Source organism: Aquarana catesbeiana, linkage group LG03 (assembly GCF_042186555.1).
Source record: "Aquarana catesbeiana isolate 2022-GZ linkage group LG03, ASM4218655v1, whole genome shotgun sequence".
NCBI lineage: Eukaryota > Metazoa > Chordata > Amphibia > Anura > Ranidae > Aquarana > Aquarana catesbeiana.
In genome coordinates, this window is record NC_133326.1 from 90,508,489 (window position 1) to 90,529,263 (window position 20,775).

At 43.8% G+C, this 20,775-nt stretch overlaps 1 protein-coding gene across 1 annotated transcript in view; it reads right to left on the reverse strand.

Moving 5' to 3' along the window:
• Positions 1-18,544, reverse strand: part of SLTM (SAFB like transcription modulator) — a 214,329-nt gene extending 195,785 nt beyond the window's left edge. The window contains exon 1 of the mRNA XM_073618821.1: positions 18,438-18,544. The gene's annotated coding sequence lies outside the window, so the exon portion shown is untranslated. The remainder of the gene's footprint in view (positions 1-18,437) is intronic.
• Positions 18,545-20,775: the final 2,231 nt, after the last annotated feature.

The window sequence follows — 20,775 nt, forward strand, 5'->3', positions numbered from 1 at the left end:
ACTGAAGAAATGGCAGCATCAACCAAAGGTGTATCCCACTTCTTCCTGAATTTTTCCTCCATAGGATATAAAAAAGAAAACCTTTTTGGAGGCAAGTATGTCCTGTCCGGGTGGTCCCAGTCAGCGTAAATTACCTGTTCCAATATAGGTTGCAAAGGAAACGCCTGGGAACCTGGTTGAGGACGCAAGGACCCTAATGTAGAACAGGAGGGTCCTGGTCCCTGCACCAGAGGTAATTTAAATCCAGCTCTCACCATCTCAGCCAAGGACTGGATAAACAATTTTTGGGATTGAGAGGCTGAAATTGGTTCTTCAGAACCTGAATCCCCAGCCAAGGACTCTTCAGCCTCTCCTTCCTCTTTGTCTTTAATGACTTCCTCCTCTAAATCCTCTGCCCATTCTGGATCCAAATCACAGGGACCCATGCGAAAAGAATCCTGGTGCTCAAGTGTTTCACCACTGGGACCAGGCTCAGGGGAGGGAGTCTATGACGTTTCTTCCCTCCCCGTGTTACTGTAGCAATCATACCTGCTATATTGCCTTCAAGGCCAGCTAGGGCTGATGCTAAATCATCCTTAGTAACATAGGCTGATGCAGGGATATTGGTAATGGCCACTATGCCTGACAACTGCAATGGCTCAGCCAGGCCAAATGCCGCAGGTCTTTCAGGGGAGACTGATGCTGCAGTAACCTGAGATTGATCTCCTGTTTTTGAAGGAGTCCCTTTAACCCCTGGACTTGCCCTGCTCCCCGTACTTCGTTTTCTGGAAGACATTGCTTACAAGTTTTGAGGAAAAAAAGGCACTCCCTCTGAGTTATATAGCTGGGTCTAGCCTACAGCCGCCACCACAGCCTTACCAGCCTTCAACTTGTTGCAAATGTCCAAATTTACACCAAGACCTCTGTGTCCCACCGCACACTAGGCTTCTGTTGAGCTTAACCGACAAGCAGCAATGAATATGCAAGTGCGTGACCTCCCCTTATTGCGCCGCCCAGTGACGCACGCGTGGCCGTGTTCTCCTGCGTGGCGCACACACACAGGCATGCCACGACACGCGCGGCGACCGTCACCTGTGCACGCGGACGAACACCGTGCATGCACGTGGCACGTGCTCCCGATGCACGCACACGCCCCTGCGTGCACGGCACACGCCGCCAGACACTCACATAAGCTGCATCTGTCAGCTTCCTCTGTAACGTCAGGTACAACAGCTTGCAATGAGACACAGGGCATACTAAGACATTACATGTTTAGCAACAACAGAAATATCTCACAGGTACTCGCTGCAGGGCCTGATACAGGCTCAATCTTCCCCCATCACGGCGGGTAGCGCCACTGAGGACTTTCAAGGACCGGGTCCCCCTTTGTACGGGGTCCACACCCCTGGACCTGTAAAGCACCCTTCTGGTTCCCTTGGGCAAGTGAAGACCAGGGATACAAGGGTCCAGCGCCTTAACGGACACATTACAAGCAAAACCTCGTTCTTGAACCAAGGCTCGGGTACCATCCACTTTAGCTTTTTATGCCATCCCAATGGATCCAATATAACATACTCACTGGGACATTTTATTTGAAGAAAGTTTGAAGAGCTTCCACAGCCGTGACCATCACCTTCAAGACACGGCAAAAAACTAAAGGCACTTCCTGTATGGGAGGGGTTATATGGGAGGAACCTTCTTACTATTGGTTGCCAGTGTCCAATCACCTAAAGGTAGCATATAACCCAGATAGTCATTATTATGGTGCTCTGTGTCCCGTGATGTACGATAAAGAAAAGGAGAGACCTCACAGTACCAATGGCAGCAATGGTGTAAAAATCGTCCCAAAAAGAGAAAAGGGAAAACTCTAAGTGTACTCCGTCTTTTTATTAAAATATGCAAGTATAAAAGTAAAGCGCTCACTAGCGCAATAAAAGTATTGTTAAATGACAATAAAACACGATCCGCAGATCCAATGCATAGAGGTGGCAGCGGGTGACGTCCGTGCAACAAGCTCTGCCCCCGTATGCGGCATTACATCCCAACTGGACTTCGTCAGCAAGGGGTCAAGGGGTAGACACCTTGCTGACGAAGTCCAGTTGGGACGTAACGTCTCTTTTGCTGTCCATCCTGCAGCCAGTCCTCTGGGCATTAATCCTTGGGTGCATACTACCCCAAATGTAAGTGCCCTTAGGTGCACTGTCCAGCCTCGTCTAGCAGCAGCAGCTGTCAGCCTTTCATAGTCTGGATGGTGCACCTGTGCCCTCTACCTGCAGCTAAAAGCGAAAGTCTCATGCACTGGTACTAAACACCCAGTGTACCTAATATGGAACTAAACCCTTGGATTTACTGTAACTGTTTCCCAAAACAGTTACATTAACCCTGGGTTCACACTGATGCGATACGGGAACGAGCACGATTACAGGCTGGTTGCCGCATCGCTCCTCTCCCGCAGGCAGTTCACACTGCCTTGTGTGAACCGCTGCGGGTGTCATTAACAAAGTTATCAAAGCTAATGACACCCCCAGTTTAGTTCACAGATCACAGTGCGAACTGTGAACTCGCACAGGAATAGGATCGCATAGGGGAGAACAACCATGCGATCCGATTATAGTGCGGGGAAAAACAAGTCCCTGCACTATTTTCTGTGCGGATCCAATTCGAGTTCAGCCATACAACTGTAACGCTGAACTCGCATTGCTCAGAGATCACCTGTGATCGGCACCTAAAGTGCATGCGCAAATCACATGCGATCGCGCTAATGTGAACCAGGGCTCAAGGCATGTTGTGAATGTTAACTGTCACAGTTAAGTTACTTTAAGTTAAAAATATTTAAAGCGGTGGTAAACTTTTCCCCTGCAAGGCAATTTCATAATGTACTAGTATGCATTGCATACTAGCACATTATGTGAAACTTACCTTAAAACAAAGCCCTCCAGCTGCGCCCTGTCACGGCTGACAGGGCTACCATCTTCACCCAGTCTTCCTTTCCGGGGTCACGGGCTCTAGTTTTTTTGTTGTCAGAGATTAGGTGCAGGAACTCACCTATCTCCTTGCCCCTGTGGGGGAGTGCAGCTGTGTGATGCGTTTTGTGCACCGCATCATAGGGTCAGTGTGGCCAAATTGCACTAGGAGTGGGGAGGGGCTTAAAGGCGTATTGTTAACCTCTGCACCCCACTGCAGACAACTCACCTCTGCACCCATGTCCCAATCTCACTTCTGTACCCCTATCTAAAGCTCCCCCCTACACCCCCAGATAGCAAGCAATTGAGCTGCAAGTTTGAAAATGATTTGCTAAGCTTTGCTAGACTTGCCAGGATTCACATGTTGGTTGCGCAATTGCAGCAAATCCACATTGCATGACTCCAGATCAACTTTCTTTGCAAACATTCTGCAAGTCTGCTGCAATTTCTGGTTCAGTTATGTTGTGCAATAGTCATCCCACCACAGGAGTCACTGTGACTTGCAGAGCTCTTGCTGTAGACTCAATACGGCAACTTTGCTCTAGCTAGAGACTTGCCACACAAATTTGCTACAAATTGGAAAAGTGTCAACTAGAACTTGTGCTTCAAAAGCTCTGCAAGTGTATAACTTGCCACTGAAAATGTGCAGCAAGTTAACAGACTTACAATTCAACACTGCCACAAATTTGTAGCAAGTTATCCTTGCTATCTGAGCCCCTATCCAAAGTTCACTTCTGCACCCAGTCTAAAGCTCACCTCTGTACCCCACCATCCACAGTTCACCTCGGCATGCCCATCAACAGCTCGCTTCTACACATCCCAACCACAACTCACCTCTGCACCCCTATCTTCTTACTTCTGCACCCCTATCCAGAACTGTCCGCAGCTCAGCTCTGCACCTCTTGTCTTCAGTTCCTTTTTTGCACCCTGTCTTCAACTCTGCACCCCCTGTACAAAACTCAGCTCTGCACCACATGTCCGCAACTCACCTGTGCATACTGCCCCCCCTAGGTCTACAAATCAGCTCTGTCTGAGCACAGCCCTTTCCCACAGCTTATTTCCAGGTGGTGCAACAGCCAAACAGCAAGTGAAGTTATTATTGAGACAGAAAAATGTATATCTCTCTGTCTCCCTGGAAGAACACTCTGTGATACAAACTCTGCTGTAGGAGTGTGCTATATACAATGGGGAGCATTAACAGAGCTCTCTGGGTCATTGTAATGGCACAGGAAAATTATTTAAGTGGTGTGTACTACAGTAATAAGCATACAAACCTATTTCAGGTATTTCTGCCTCACCCCATCAGTTTCTCTTTCAGAGTGAAACAGAAACAAGAGAGGGTTCCATTATTGATTAACAATGGGATCATGGCAGTTTTCAATATAAAAAACTGCCACTGATCCCCACCAGATTTGACCTTGCAGACAGGATATGAACTGTCTGCTAGTACTTGTGATCAAATTACATGCATATAGGTTGATTGCAAGAGGGAAGGGAAAAAGCGGCAAGCAGGCATTGTGTAGCACAATTTATTGAATGATAAAAACTAGATAAACAGCAATGGCAGTCACAAGCGGGTCTGGTGGGGGATGATGACAGTTTGCAGTGGGTGGGAAGTCCAAGTGTGAACCAGGAGCTATGGTCTTTATCCGTTATAGGAATAAGGCAAGCTGTATAGAGAGAGCGAGATCAGCCTGGGATCTGTCCACCTGAGGTGGCTACTACTGAGGGATTAATGTCCAGAAGTGAAGAATCCAGCAGAAGAAGAAGTAAACAGTGTGTCTCCACTGAACACAGCAGGCTGATGAAGGAAGCGTGGCTTGCTTCCGAAACGCGCTCCCATTGGCTCTCACGGCGGCTGGACTAACAGCTCCTCTCTACACTCCTGCTGGAGATACACACTTTGGATGGATATCCGAACACTGGACAGACCATCCTGACTATACAGGGCAGCTCGACGCCGGCTCCCTCTGGACAGATCTCAGTCTGATCTCGCTCCTTCTATACAGCTTGCCTTCTTCCTATAACGAATAAGAACCATAGCTCCCAGTTCACACTTAGATTTCCCATCCACTGTGAACTGTCATCATACCCCACCACACCCATTTGTGAGTGCAATTGCTGTTTATATTGTTTTTTATCTTTTAATAAATTGTGCCAAACCATGCCTGATTGGCGCTTTTTTTCCCCTCCCTCTTGCAATTCAGATTGTGGATTCCCAGCCCACTTTTAAAGGCAGCCTTGCAAGCATCTATGGTGTTAGCCGATCTTTTTATTGACATTTATTCCTACACCTCCGGGAATAAGACTTTTTTCTTTCTTTTTGGCTGTTTATTTTAATCAGTTGCTTAATTATATCCTATGACCACGGAATTGGCACAGAGATAACTCTGTATTGTATTGTGTTTTATGTATATACAATAGGTTAATTGGTTGGCCGTGTCAGAAGATTTGCATGCATGCATGGTTCAGCTTGCGGACCATTACATATTCAAATCATAGTTTCCTCTGTGTGTGCATTAGCATGAATTAGCATGACTTAGCAATTTTATTAGCTGGCTTTTGGTGCCCAGAGGCCAATTTAGAGTTTATCACAACTAAAGAAAATTGCTGAGTGGTCCTCAGCTCCTGTGACTCGTGGTCCGACCTGCATCCTGCTATCTTGTATTTGACCTGGCTTACTCCCTTACTCAGCTTTATCCTGATCTGTTACTGACCTTGGCTTGTGACCTGACTTCTGCCTGCTGCTCATCTGTTATCGACCTCTTTTGATGAAGGCTTAAGGTCGAAACGCGTAAGCATTTTTGGATGATGTTACTGCTGTAATGCTTAAATAAATATTTTTATGGAGAAGCTGTCGAGTTGCCGGCCTGTACTTTCTATGGATCTTTTGTGAGCTTAATTAGCCAGAGCACCGACTACTCTACACACCAACTATACTATATAGCGGTAGAGCTTGGGTGAGTTTTTCTCTTGTTATCGACCTCGGCCTGCCTTCTGACCCTGCTCCGGTCTTCTGATTTGGTACCTCTGCTACACGGTTGTCGCTGACTCTGGTTCATCTTGACTATGGCTTTTCTTCCTGCATCTGCAAGATCCTGTGCTCCACCTGGGAACCACCATTCTCCAATCTGAGCATCTGCAGCATGTCAGCAGCATCGAGACTGTTGACTGACCACCCACTCTGTTAAGACCTACCACAGGCACCCATGCAAAGACCTACCACAGACACCCATGCAACTCCTTCTCCTGCTACACACTGCCACAAACTCCAGGGGGTACTAGACAAGAGGTGTAAGGTAAGCCCTCTAATTAGCTCTGCCTCTACCAGGTGCTTTCCATCTCCCTCTCACTCTCAGTTGAAGAGGGAGCAAAAGCAAGCATTTCCAGCTCTCCGAGTTTGTGGAATCAATAGTAGTTATACTGTTCCAAACTCGTCTCTTTCCCTGTACCTTCAACCGTCATGATGTGCATGCCCAGATACGCATCCCCACTCAGCTGTTCTGCTTGTTAAATAGAAATGAATAGGTCATGCACTGATGTCTTCACCAATGTGAAACCAGCTTTAATGTAATAGGTAGAGGTTTGCAACATATAGCTTCACCTGTTCACCTCCCGCTCTAACACATGTAACCCCAGTCATGGAGATAGCACAGACTGTATGTTGTGAACCCTCTACTTATTATATTAAAGCTGGTTTTGTGTCATTGACATCAGTATGCAGGCCTTTAATTTCTAATTGATAAGCTCCAGCTCTCCAATTCTCTGTACTGTGCCTGACACAGACACAGCATAAAAAACAGAGCAAATCTCTCCTAGGAGCTTGCACCCCTTTTCTTACATGGGAGCAGAATCTGTTGTGTTTTCTCAGTTTAGAAGAGTGGCACAGTATTTATGCCAGTGCCACGCATTGTTAATTCCCTCAATGTGTCTGTGACTCAGTGTAAATATGGATGTTTTCACCAATGAACACCAACATCTACCTGTCCTTGCAAACACTCTCAAATCTCTACCTAATTTACTAAACCACTGTACAACAGTATCTCTGACTGCATGTAAAAAAAAAAGATTTTCTTTAGCAAGTAGAACTAGCATATGTTACTAAACCCACAACAGTAAAATCAATCTGTATATGCAGTAAAGCATTCCTGCGAGGCTTGACCCGCATTGGCCTGCCTCCATAGAAAACAATGGATTTTCTAACTTACCTCAGAGTGAGGCTTGAAACGCACACCCCAGCGCCATTTTGGCTAATCAGGAAGTGTGATGACAATACGTTGGAAGCGCTAATTGCAATCACAGGTTGGCATTTATGTTATTGGGGGCCTCATATCTTATATAAACGCGGTGACCACAGCTGGCTCATACCCCAGATGATGTCTCTTTAGACGAAACGCAGAGCACCGCTGATGTCATTGCATTGCCTAGACCAGTGATGGCGAACCTTGGCACCCCAGATGTTTTGGAACTACATTTCCCATGATGCTCATGCACTCTGCGGTGTAGTTGAGCATCATGGGAAATGTAGTTCCAAAACATCTGGGGTGCCAAGGTTCGCCATCACTGGCCTAGACTGTACATTTCAAGCGATTAATCTACTTACCAAATGTGAGTGTTCCCAATTTTATTAAATTTTTAACATTTTTACGGATTCACACTATGTGGAGTATTTTCTTTTCTGGTTACACTGTTTTGACTACATGAGAAGACCTAGTCCATCACATTGGCCACTTTTGAGGACTGTTTTTCGGAGTCATTCCCTGAACGGATGGACCATCTTCTACTTTGATCTGGATTACAGGCGTAAAGGTTCCATACATAGTTACATAGTTACATAGTTACATAGTAGGTGAGGTTGAAAAAAGACACAAGTCCATCAAGTCCAACCTATGTGTGTGATTATGTGTCAGTATTACATTACATATCCCTGTATGTTGCGGTCATTCAGGTGATTATCTAATAGTTTCTTGAAGCTATCAATGCTCCCCGCTGAGACCACCGCCTGTGGAAGGGAATTCCACATCCTTGCCGCTCTTACAGTAAAGAACCCTCTATGTAGTTTAAGGTTAAACCTCTTTTCTTCTAATTGTAATGAGTGGCCACGAGTCTTATTAAATTCTCTTCTGCGAAAAAGTTTTATCCCTATTGTGGGGTCACCAGTACAGTATTTGTAAATTGAAATCATATCCCCTCTCAAGCGTCTCTTCTCCAGAGAGAATAAGTTCAGCGCTCGCAACCTTTCCTCATAACTAAGATCCTCCAGACCCTTTATTAGCTTTGTTGCCCTTCTTTGTACTCGCTCCATTTCCAGTACATCCCTCCTGAGGACTGGTGCCCAGAACTGGACAGCATACTCCAGGTGCGGCCGGACCAGAGTCTTGTAGAGCGGGAGAATTATCGTTTTATCTCTGGAGTTGATCCCCCTTTTAATGCATGCCAATATTCTGTTTGCTTTATTAGCAGCAGCTTGGCATTGCATGCCATTGCTGAGCCTATCATCTACTAGGACCCCCAGGTCCTTTTCCATCCTAGATTCCCCCAGAGGTTCTCCCCCCAGTGTATAGATTGCATTCATATTTTTGCCACCCAAATGCATTATTTTACATTTTTCTACATTGAACCTCATTTGCCATGTAGTCGCCCACCCCATTAACCACTTAAGGACCGCCTAACGCCGATTTACGTCGGCAAGGCGGCACGGGCAGGCAAAATCACGTACATGTACGTGATTTGCCTCTCGCGGGTGGGGGGTCCGATCGGACCCCCCCCCGGTGCCCGAAGCGGTCCCGTTCTGTTCCCCGGCGATCCGAGATGAGGGGGAGGCCATCCGTTCGTGGCCCCCCCCTCGCGATCGCCGCCGGCCAATGGGAACACTCCTTTGCTGCTGTATGCTAAACAGCAGCAAAGGAAATGATGTCATCTCCCCTCGGCTCGGTATTTTCCGTTCCAGCGCCGAGGGGAGAAGACATCAATGTGAGTGCACAACACACTACACACACAGTAGAACATGCCAGGCATACAAAACACCCCGATCCCCCCCCCGATCGCCCCCCGATCCCCCCCCAATCACCCCCCCCCCCCCTGTCACAAACTGACACCAGCAGGTTTTTTTTTTTTTTTTTTTTTTTTTTTTCTGATTACTGCATAGTGTCAGTTTGTGACAGTTACAGTGTTGGGACAGTTAGTATTACCCCCCTTTAGGTCTAGGGTACCCCCCTAACCCCCCCTAATAAAGTTTTAACCCCTTGATCACCCCCTGTCACCAGTGTTGCTAAGCGATCATTTTTCTGATCGCTGTATTAGTGTCGCTGGTGACGCTAGTTAGTGAGGTAAATATTTAGGTTCGCCGTCAGCGTTTTATAGTGACAGGGACCCCCATATACTACCTAATAAATGTTTTAACCCCTTGATTGCCCCCTAGTTAACCCTTTCACCACTGATCACCGTATAACCGTTACGGGTGACGCTGGTTAGTTCGTTTATTTTTTATAGTGTCAGGGCACCCGCCGTTTATTACCTAATAAAGGTTTAGCCCCCTGATCGCCCGGCAGTGATATGCGTCGCCCCAGGCAGCGTCAGATTAGCGCCAGTACCGCTAACACCCACGCACGCAGCATGCGCCTCCCTTAGTGGTATAGTATCTGATCGGATCAATATCTGATCCGATCAGATCTATACTAGCGTCCCCAGCAGTTTAGGGTTCCCAAAAACACAGTGTTAGCGGGATCAGCCCAGATACCCGCTAGCACCTGCGTTTTGCCCCTCCGCCCAGCCCACCCAAGTGCAGTATCGATCGATCACTGTCACTTACAAAACACTAAACGCATAACTGCAGCGTTCGCAGAGTCAGGCCTGATCCCTGTGATCGCTAACAGTTTTTTTGGTAGCATTTTGGTGAACTGGCAAGCAAGCACCAGGCAGCGTCAGGTTAGCGCCAGTACCGCTAAAACCCACGCACGCACCGTACACCTCCCTTAGTGGTATAGTATCTGATCGGATCAATATCTGATCCGATCAGATCTATACTAGCGTCCCCAGCAGTTTAGGGTTCCCAAAAACGCAGTGTTAGCGGGATCAGCCCAGATACCTGCTAGCACCTGCGTTGTGCCCCTCCGCCCGGCCCAGCCCAGCCCACCCAAGTGCAGTATCGATCGATCACTGACACTTACAAGGCACTAAACGCATAACTGCAGCGTTCGCAGAGTCAGGCCTGATCCCTGCGATCGCTAACAGTTTTTTTGGTAGCATTTTGGTGAACTAGCAAGCACCGGCCCCAGGCAGCGTCAGGTTAGCGCCAGTACCGCTAACACCCACGCACGCAGCATACGCCTCCTTTAGTGGTATAGTATCTGAACGGATCAATATCTGATCCGATCAGATCAGATCTATACTAGCGTCCCCAGCAGTTTAGGGTTCCCAAAAACGCAGTGTTAGCGGGATCAACCCAGATACCTGCTAGCACCTGCGTTTTGCCCCTCCGCCCGGCCCAGTCCAGCCCACCCAAGTGCAGTATCGATCGATCACTGTCACTTACAAAACACTAAACGCATAACTGCAGCGTTCGCAGAGTCAGGCCTGATCCCTGCGATCGCTAACAGTTTTTTTGGAAGCTTTTTATTGAACTGGCAAGCACCAGCGGCCTAGTACACCCCGGTCGTAGTCAAACCAGCACTGCAGTAACACTTGGTGACGTGGCGAATCCCATAAGTGCAGTTCAAGCTGGTGAGGTGGCAAGCACAAGTAGTGTCCCGCTGCCACCAAGAAGACAAACACAGGCCCGTCGTGCCCATAGTGCCCTTCCTGCTGCATTCGCCAATCCTAATTGGGAACCCACCACTTCTGCAGCGCCCGTACTTCCCCCATTCACATCCCCCAACGAAATGCAGTCGGCTGCATGAGAGGCATTTTTATGTGCTCCCGAGTACCCCTACCCAACGAACCCCCCCAAAAAGATGTTGTGTCTGCAGCAAACGCGGATATAGGCGTGACACCCGCTATTATTGTCCCTCCTGTCCTGACAATCCTGGTCTTTGCATTGGTGAATGTTTTGAACGCTACCATACACTAGTTGAGTATTAGCGTAGGGTACAGCATTGCACAGACTAGGCACACTTTCACAGGGTCTCCCAAGATGCCATCGCATTTTGAGAGACCCGAACCTGGAACCGGTTACAGTTATAAAAGTTAGTTACAAAAAAAGTGTAAAAAAAAAAAAAATATATATAAAATAAAAAAAAATAGTTGTCGTTTTATTGTTCTCTCTCTCTATTCTCTCTCTCTATTGTTCTGCTCTTTTTTTACTGTATTCTATTCTGCAGTGTTTTATTGTTATTGTTATTGTTATTGTTATTATGTTTTATCATGTTTGTTTTTCAGGTATGTAATTATTTATACTTTATTGTTTACTGTGCTTTATTGTTAACCATTTTTTTGTCTTCAGGTACGCCATTCACAACTTTGAGTGGTTATACCAGAATGATGCCTGCAGGTTTAGGTATCATCTTGGTATCATTCTTTTCAGCCAGCGGTCGGCTTTCATGTAAAAGCAATCCTAGCGGCTAATTAGCCTCTAGACTGCCTTTACAAGCCGTGGGAGGGAATGCCCCCCCCCCCCCCACCGTCTTCCGTGTTTTTCTCTGGCTCTCCTGTCTCAACAGGGAACCTGAGAATGCAGCCGGTGATTCAGCCAGCTGACCATAGAGCTGATCAGAGACAAGAGTGGCTCCAAACATCTCTATGGCCTAAGAAACCGGAAGCTACGAGCATTTTATGACTTAGATTTCGCCGGATGTAAATAGCGCCATTGGGAAATTGGGGAAGCATTTTATCACACCGATCTTGGTGTGGTCAGATGCTTTGAGGGCAGAGGAGAGATCTAGGGTCTAATAGACCCCAATTTTTTCAAAAAAGAGTACCTGTCACTACCTATTGCTATCATAGGGGATATTTACATTCCCCGAGATAACAATAAAAATGATTTAAAAAAAAAAAAAATGAAAGGAACAGTTTAAAAATAAGATAAAAAAGCAAAAAAATAATAAAGAAAAAAAAAAAAAAAAAAAAAAGCACCCCTGTCGCCCCCTGCTCTTGCGCTAAGGCGAACGCAAGCGGCGGTCTGTCGTCAAACGTAAACAGCAATTGCACCATGCATGTGAGGTATCGCCGCGAAGGTCAGATCGAGGGCAGTAATTTTTGCAGTAGACCTCCTCTGTAGATCTAAAGTGGTAACCTGTAAAGGCTTTTAAAGGCTTTTAAAAATGTATTTATTTTGTTGCCACTGCACGTTTGTGCTCAATTGTAAAGCATGTCATGTTTGGTATCCATGTACTCGGTCTAAGATCATCTTTTTTATTTCATCAAACATTTGGGCAATATAGTGTGTTTTAGTGCATTAAAATTTAAAAAAGTGTGTTTTTTCCCCAAAAAATGCGTTTGAAAAATCGCTGCGCAAATACTGTGTGAAAAAAAAAAATGAAACACCCACCATTTTAATCTGTAGGGCATTTGCTTTAAAAAAATATATAATGTTTGGGGGTTCAAAGTAATTTTCTTGCAAAAAAAAAAAAACTTTTTCATGTAAAAAATAAGTGTCAGAAAGGGCTTTGTCTTCAAGTGGTTAGAAGAGTGGGTGATGTGTGACATAAGCTTCTAAATGTTGTGCATAAAATGCCAGGACAGTTCAAAACCCCCCCAAATGACCCCATTTTGGAAAGTAGACACCCCAAGCTATTTGCTGAGAGGCATGTCGAGTCCATGGAATATTTTATATTGCGACACAAGTTGCGGGAAAGAGACAAATTTTTTTTTTTTTTTTTTTTTTTTTTGCACAAAGTTGTCACTAAATGATATATTGCTCAAACATGCCATGGGAATATGTGAAATTACACCCCAAAATACATTCTGCTGCTTCTCCTGAGTACGGGGATACCACATGTGTGAGACTTTTTGGGAGCCTAGCCGTGTACGGGACCCCGAAAACCAAGCACCGCCTTCAGGCTTTCTAAGGGGCGTGAATTTTTGATTTCACTCTTCACTGCCTATCACAGTTTCGGAGGCCATGGAATGCCCAGGTGGCACAAAACCCCCCCAAATGACCCCATTTTGGAAAGTAGACACCCCAAGCTATTTGCTGAGAGGTATAGTGAGTATTTTGCAGACCTCACTTTTTGTCACAAAGTTTTGAAATTTGAAAAAAGAAAAAAAAAAAAAGTTTTTTCTTGTCTTTCTTCATTTTCAAAAACAAATGAGAGCTGCAAAATACTCACCATGCCTCTCAGCAAATAGCTTGGGGTGTCTACTTTCCAAAATGGGGTCATTTGGGGGGGGTTTGTGCCACCTGGGCATTCCATGGCCTCCGAAACGGTGTTAGGCAGTGAAGAGTAAAATCAAAAATTCACGCCCTTAAAAACGCTGAAGGCGGTGATTGGTTTTCGGGGCCCCGTACGCGGCTAGGCTCCCAAAAAGTCCCACACATGTGGTATCCCCATACTCAGGAGAAGCAGCTAAATGTATTTTGGGGTGCAATTCCACATAGGCCCATGGCCTGTGTGAGCAATATATCATTTAGTGACAACTTTGTGCAAAAAAAAAAAAAAAAAAAAAAAAAGTGTCACTTTCCCGCAACTTGTGTCAAAATATAAAATATTCCATGGACTCAATATGCCTCTCAGCAAATAGCTTGGGGTGTCTACTTTCCAAAATGGGGTCATTTGGGGGGGTTTTGTGCCACCTGGGCATTCCATGGCCTCCGAAACTGTGATAGGCAGTGAAGAGTGAAATCAAAAAGTTACACCCTTAGAAATCCTGAAGGCGGTGATTGGTTTTCGGGGTCCCATACGCGGCTAGGCTCCCAAAAAGTCCCACACATGTGGTATCCCCGTACTCAGGAGAAGTAGCTGAATATATTTTGGGGTGCAATTCCACATAGGCCCATGGCCTGTGTGAGCAATATATCATTTAGTGACAACTTTTTGTAAATATTTTTTTTTTTTTTTTTTTTTGTCATTATTCAATCACTTGGGACAAAAAAAATAAATATTCAATGGGTTCAACATGCCTATCAGCAATTTCCTTGGGGTGTCTACTTTCCAAAATGGGGTCATTTGGGGGGGTTTTGTACTGCCCTGCCATTTTAGCACCTCAAGAAATGACATAGGCAGTCATAAACTAAAAGCTGTGTAAATTCCAGAAAATGTACCCTAGTTTGTAGACGCTATAACTTTTGCGCAAACCAATAAATATACGCTTATTGACATTTTTTTTACCAAAGACATGTGGCCGAATACATTTTGGCCTAAATGTATGACTAAAATTGAGTTTATTGGATTTTTTTTATAACAAAAAGTAGAAAATATCATTTTTTTTCAAAATTTTCGGTCTTTTTCCGTTTATAGCGCAAAAAATAAAAACTGCAGAAGTGATCAAATACCATCAAAAGAAAGCTCTATTTGTGGGAAGAAAAGGACGCAAATTTCGTTTGGGTACAGCATTGCATAACCGCGCAATTAGCAGTTAAAGCGACGCAGTGCCAAATTGGAAAAAGACCTCTGGTCCTTAGGCAGCATAATGGTCCGGGGCTCAAGTGGTTAATTCGTTCAGGTCTTTTTGCAAGGTTTCCACATCCTGCGGAGAAGTTATTGCCCTGCTTAGCTTAGTATCGTCTGCAAATACAGAGATTGAACTGTTTATCCCATCCTCCAGGTCGTTTATAAACAAATTAAATAGGATTGGTCCCAGCACAGAACCCTGGGGAACCCCACTACCCACCCCTGACCATTCTGAGTACTCCCCATTTATCACCACCCTCTGAACACGCCTTTGTAGCCAGTTTTCAATCCATGTACTCACCCTATGGTCCATGCCAAGGACCTTATTTTGTACAGTAAACGTTTATGGGGAACTATGTCAAATGCTTTTGCAAAATCCAGATACACCACGTCTACGGGCCTTCCTTTATCTAGATGGCAACTCACCTCCTCATAGAAGGTTAATAGATTGGTTTGGCAAGAACGATTCTTCATGAATCCATGCTGATTACTGCTAATGATATAGTTCTTATTACTAAAATCTTGTATATAGTCCCTTATCATCCCCTCCAAGAGTTTACATACTATTGATGTTAGGCTAACTGGTCTGTAATTCACAGGGATGTTTTTTGGGCCCTTTTTAAATATTGGTGCTACATTGGCTTTTCTCCAATCAGCTGGTACCATTCCAGTCAATAGACTGTCTGTAAAAATTAGGAACAACGGTCTGGCAATCACCTGATTGAGTTTCCTAAGTACCCTCGGATGCAAGCCATCTGGTCCCGGTGATTTATTAATGTTAAGTTTCTCAAGTCTAATTTTAATTCCATCCTCTGTTAACCATGGAGGTGCTTCCTGTGTTGTGTCATGAGGATAAACACTGCAGTTTTGGTTGCTGAAGCCCCTCGATTCACTCGTGAAGACTGAGGAGAAGAATAAATTCAATACCTTTGCCATCTCCCCATCCTTTGTAGGATGTCCTTCCTCATTCTTTATGGGGCCAATATGGTCTGTCCTCCCTTTTTTACTGTTTACATACTTAAAGAATTTCTTGGGATTTTTTTTGTTCTCCTCCGCTATGTGTCTTTCATGTTCTATCTTAGCCGTCCTAATTGCACCCTTACATTTCTTATTGCATTCTTTATAAAGTCTGAATGCTGAGGATGATCCCTCAACCTTGTATTTTTTGAAGGCCTTCTCCTTTGCTTTTATATGCATTTTTACATTGGAGTTAAGCCATCCAGGATTTTTGTTCGCTCTTTTAAATTTATTACCCAATGGGATACATTGGCTAATGCCCTTATTTAATATGCTCTTAAAGCAAACCCATCTCTCCTCCGTATTCTTTGTTCCTAATATTTTATCCCAATTTATGCCTTTTAGCAAGGTTTGTAGTTTAGGGAAGTTGGCTCTTTTGAAATTCAGTGTCTTTGTGTTCCCTTCATGTTTCCTATTTGTGTGATTTATACTGAAACCAATTGTCCTGTGATCACTGTTACCTAAATTGCCCCATATTTCCACATCTGTGATCAGGTCTGTATTGTTGGTAATCAGTAGATCCAGTTATGTTTTATTTCTAGTTGGTGCGTTTACCATCTGACCCATAAAATTGTCCTGCAAGACATTAAGGAACTGGCGAGCCTTAAATAAATGCGCGGTTCCCTTGGCATCTTACACCACAAGCCTTGTTGACTCATTGAGCATATGCCCAGTTGAGTCCCTATACTCCGGTAAGCCTTCACGCAACCGGTGGTGGTTCCATTGTTGTTTTTCCATTCAACACTGACGGCATGTGGAATACCTTTTCCTGCTATAGAGTTTATTTTTCCTCACTATCTACTGATAGACTATTCCATTTACGTTTTATCAACTTCTATATGATAGCATATGGACTTATAGATTACTTGAGTTGTGTGATTTTCACACCACTTTTTACTGTTTTGTTATTCCTTTTTTATTCTTGTGGTTATTTTTCACACTATGTATACATTGGCTTCTATACAGATGAGTTTGTAGTAGTACAAATTTTTAAGCACTGTACATAATTTTATCTTATCTTTATATTTAGTTTGGTTTACACTTGTTCTAGTGTTGTGCTGGCTGCTATCCGATAGACTTTTGGGTGTTAGCGCGATATACACTATTCTTCCATTTGTGTATGCAGTAAAGCATTCTTGTAATACTCGCTGTGGAACCTAAGGTGTTAATACTCCGCATTGTGTAAAACTGCTTTTTTATCCTGTTTTCTTTATCCTCCCCTTCTTCCACTGTCCCCAATCCATCTCCTGATAAGACAAAGCCTTTGGAGTCACTCTCACTCTGCACATGATCAGTTTGGTGTGTATTGCTAGAGAGTTTTTTTTTTCATGAGAGGGTGCATGTGATCAGCACAGAGCAAATTAGCACTGCCCAGACTGAGGATCAGAGGTCCTGCAGCCTCATAGGACAGTCACAGTAGAATGAAAACATCTCCTACAAGTTTTAAGCAGCACTGATAGAAGTCACAAGACTGCTATATGCTGCTGATGAGAAAAGGTATTTAGCAGTTTATATTTACTAAAATAATTGCATTTCCATGTTCTACGTACTGTGGGATACCAGATATATTGAATGCAGGGTCCTGGGTTTACTAACACTTTAACTTTCCCTGCCATTTGTAATCCCTATCAAAAAACAACTCCAACACACACTGACCAAAGCTGCAGGGAAAACTTACTTTTATAGAGTGGGGGCTGGTACATAACATGTCAACAATGTGAGCAAACAATCACGGTAGTTTACTATTTTCTGGAACTGCGAACAGCTGGGGTTCATGTTGAACTCGACCCAAGCTCATCCTTAGCAGTGAGGTCAGCCATAGTTAAAAGAAAATAGCCTTTGTGCTGCTGTATAGTGGCCATTAATGGCCCATGCAGATCAATGATCAGACACGTAAAACAATAATTGACAGGCAGTGCTACCCGTAGCAAAACAAAGCTTGAGCAATGGCGAACAAACAGAGGACTCCTCAGTTGTCATCTTTAAGAAAATGTTAACCCGTAATCTTTACTCTGTCCCTTCAAATCTTTTTACACACTCCTCAAGACATCCTCCAGTTGACTTTTTTTTTAAAAAGAAGGGCCAGGGGTGTCTGAAAAATGGTTTCCCTCCCTCCTCTGTAAAGGCCCATACACACAATATAAAAATCGGATGGAAAAATTTGTACGACGAGCTGTCTGCCGATTTTCAGATCGTTAGTACGGTGCTTTCGCCCGGGCGATTTTTTTTTTGTCAGACTATTTTCAGATCAAATGGTTTTCGTACTAAAAAAATCGTAACAGCAAGACTACGCATGCTCAAAAACGAAAGAATACATGTAAAACTATTCAACACATTACGTCACTTCTGACGTTGTATTCTGTCGTACAAAAATTTTTGTATTGTGAGTAACCTCTTCACTTTTGACATGAGACTAGCATGCCACAAAAAAACTGACATTCGGTCGTCCAAAAATCTAAGCGTGTGTATGAGGCTTAAGTCTAAAAAAACACATTTAGCAAATCCATAATACATGCATTTTTTTTTTGGAATGATCTTTTGTAAAAAAAAGAGTGGTTTGGTTGTATCTGCACTTCCAACCTCTAATATCTGTAAGCATTGTTTAGCCACATTTTAAAGCATTAATTGTCACTCTCAGATCAATCTGTGTTTATTAAAGCTGTGTTTTATAATGTTTTAATATAGGGGAAGTAATTCTGAATATTACAAGTACTAATCCGTGACTGGTTCTCAATAGTTATGTGTTGGACTGGCCAAATAATCAGCCTATCTGTAACCATTATATATATATATATTTAAAAGTATGTCACAATTGCATGTAATGATCCTGATTTCTTTAATGATTTGGTAATAGTTACATTAACACCCATCTATCATGAAATATATAATGCTAATAAGAGTTTAAAGATAAAATTATAACATTAAGTCTTACCTGTATAAATAAGTACATCTCGAACAAAATGTAGGCGCTCTTCAACGTGTCACATGACACAATGCCAACAAGGCAAATCCTTACTAGCTACTGTATTAAAGATACACAAACCACACATCCTTTCCAACTAAGTAAATATATAATATTTGCTAACCTCTCTCTCGGGTAGTTTTTTTTTTTTTTTCGACCTGAGTTAATGAAAAAAAAACATAGTAATGCTACGTCAGTGTTTTCTACATTGTAGAGCAATGTGTACTAACTAGACTACATGTTTTACATGTCTATTAGAAGGTTAAGTGATCAACAAAGGATATGCAACAGTTTCTGAGTGGAAAAGGTTGTAGCAGCAACATATTCTGTTATTAGTGGTTTGATTCCAAATACAGTAAAAATGTACTCAATTACTTTGTTAAAAGGTTTGCAATTTAGCTATGTGAACTGTGTTATATGGTAGGTGCACAGCTTGAAACAAGGTTTGGACATTGTTAACTACTTGCTGCCCAAAGCAATTTTTGAATTTTTCATACTCATGTTAAAATCAGCATTTTTTTCTAGAACATTACTTACTTAAAACCCACAAACATGGTATATTTTCTGAAACCAGAATCCCTATAATGCTGTCTGTTGCAATGTTTTGTATATCATACAATATTTGCACAGCCGTTTATCAAAACAGTTATTAGGAAAATGCACTCAAATACATTTTAGTGCACACAAACCCAACATAATACCCATTTTTTTTTTAAATATAAAAAGATGATGTTGAGCAGAGTAGATACCAAATACGGTAAGCCTGAAAATTGCATGCACCCGTAAAATGGCAACTGTAATGGTTATGCAATAGAGTTGTCTGTCAGCTTACCTGTCTCCATGTTTTCATCTCTAGAGACCAGCTGATGCTCACCTGACTGCTTTTGTAAACTCTCCTCTAGCATGGATCCACCACAGCTCCTATCAGTGAACCCTATATTAACCTGTGCACTACAAGCCAGCAGTGCTGATCAACCATTGTGTGTTAGCTTTCGTGTGTACTTGCTGTGTTTCCTACATCTGATTCTAGTTACCGACTTTGGCCTGTTCTTAACTATTCCTGTCTGCTCGTGACCCTGACCTTTGGTGTGTCCCCGACCATCCCTGTTTGCCTGTGACCCTGAACCTTGGCGTGAACTCTGTTGTCCTTGTCTGCTTGTGGCCCCGACCTTGGCTTGTCCCTTACTTTCCTTGTTGTTGCAGCCTGTTGCCTCCTTCCTCTACTCCTGTAGTCTACTTTGAGCATGAGCTGTAAGACCCTGGGGGCCGCGACCTGGAGCCAGACTGCAGCGCAGTCCATCCTCACCACTAGAGGCTCTGGTGAATACCTGCTGGCTCTTAGACTCTGCGCCCTGGGGAATCTATGCTCTAGCTCCCAGTGGGATCTGTGTCAGTGATCCAGTAGACCTGCTTCCTGAACCTCCCAGGGTTCAATCCGCAGCACTCAGTCCTAGGGTCCACTACCTAGCGGTGCACTTCTGACTCCTACAGAGTGTATCTGTCACCTAGCCTCTAGGTGACCTGACAGCAACAAACTATGGTACATAACATTTTTCATAGGGGAAGCTATAAAGGCCTTCAAAGGTTATCAATATAGAGTTAATAAAGTATAATGTTCATAGAATTATTGATCTCACTCTGACATTCATGGCGTACCTCACATATATGGTGCAATCACTGTTTATAAATACATGCTGGACCTTGTTTTATTACATTTTTAAATTTTTTTTTCATTTCATTTTATTGTTATAATAAGGGGCTAATGAGCTTTGGTTAGGTCACAGGTACTCTTTAAGGAGATATCAGGGGTCTATTAGACCTCCAATATTTTCCCTGCCCTCCATTGCAGTTAATCAAGCACAGATCATGCTTGAATCGCTGCTTCTCTAGCTACCAGCCATGGAATGACATCTTTAAAATCGGAAGTGATCAAATCATTGTCCTTCCCAGGTTCATTATTCACAGAGAATATCGGGGAAGGGATGATCCACCAACTGCTCTGTATTTAGCTATCACGGCTATTTACCATGGTCCAGTGCTCCCCAGAGGTGAGCAAGAAGTGGGGAAGGTCAGCCCTTCTCATCTCAGTAAACGTGATCTGGTAGCTATAGATCACTTTTACTGAACAGACGATCGCTAACTGTAAAAAATGACACCAACTGCAGCCATGAGATTGTAAGGGGAGGGGGAAGTAGTGTGTAGTTGGTCCTCCATACTTTACTATTAACTGGTTGGGCGCTAAGTACTGGGTCACATGGAAGGCCTACCCCACGTGGGTTCTTCTGGGCTACGTTGGGCACTTGGGTAC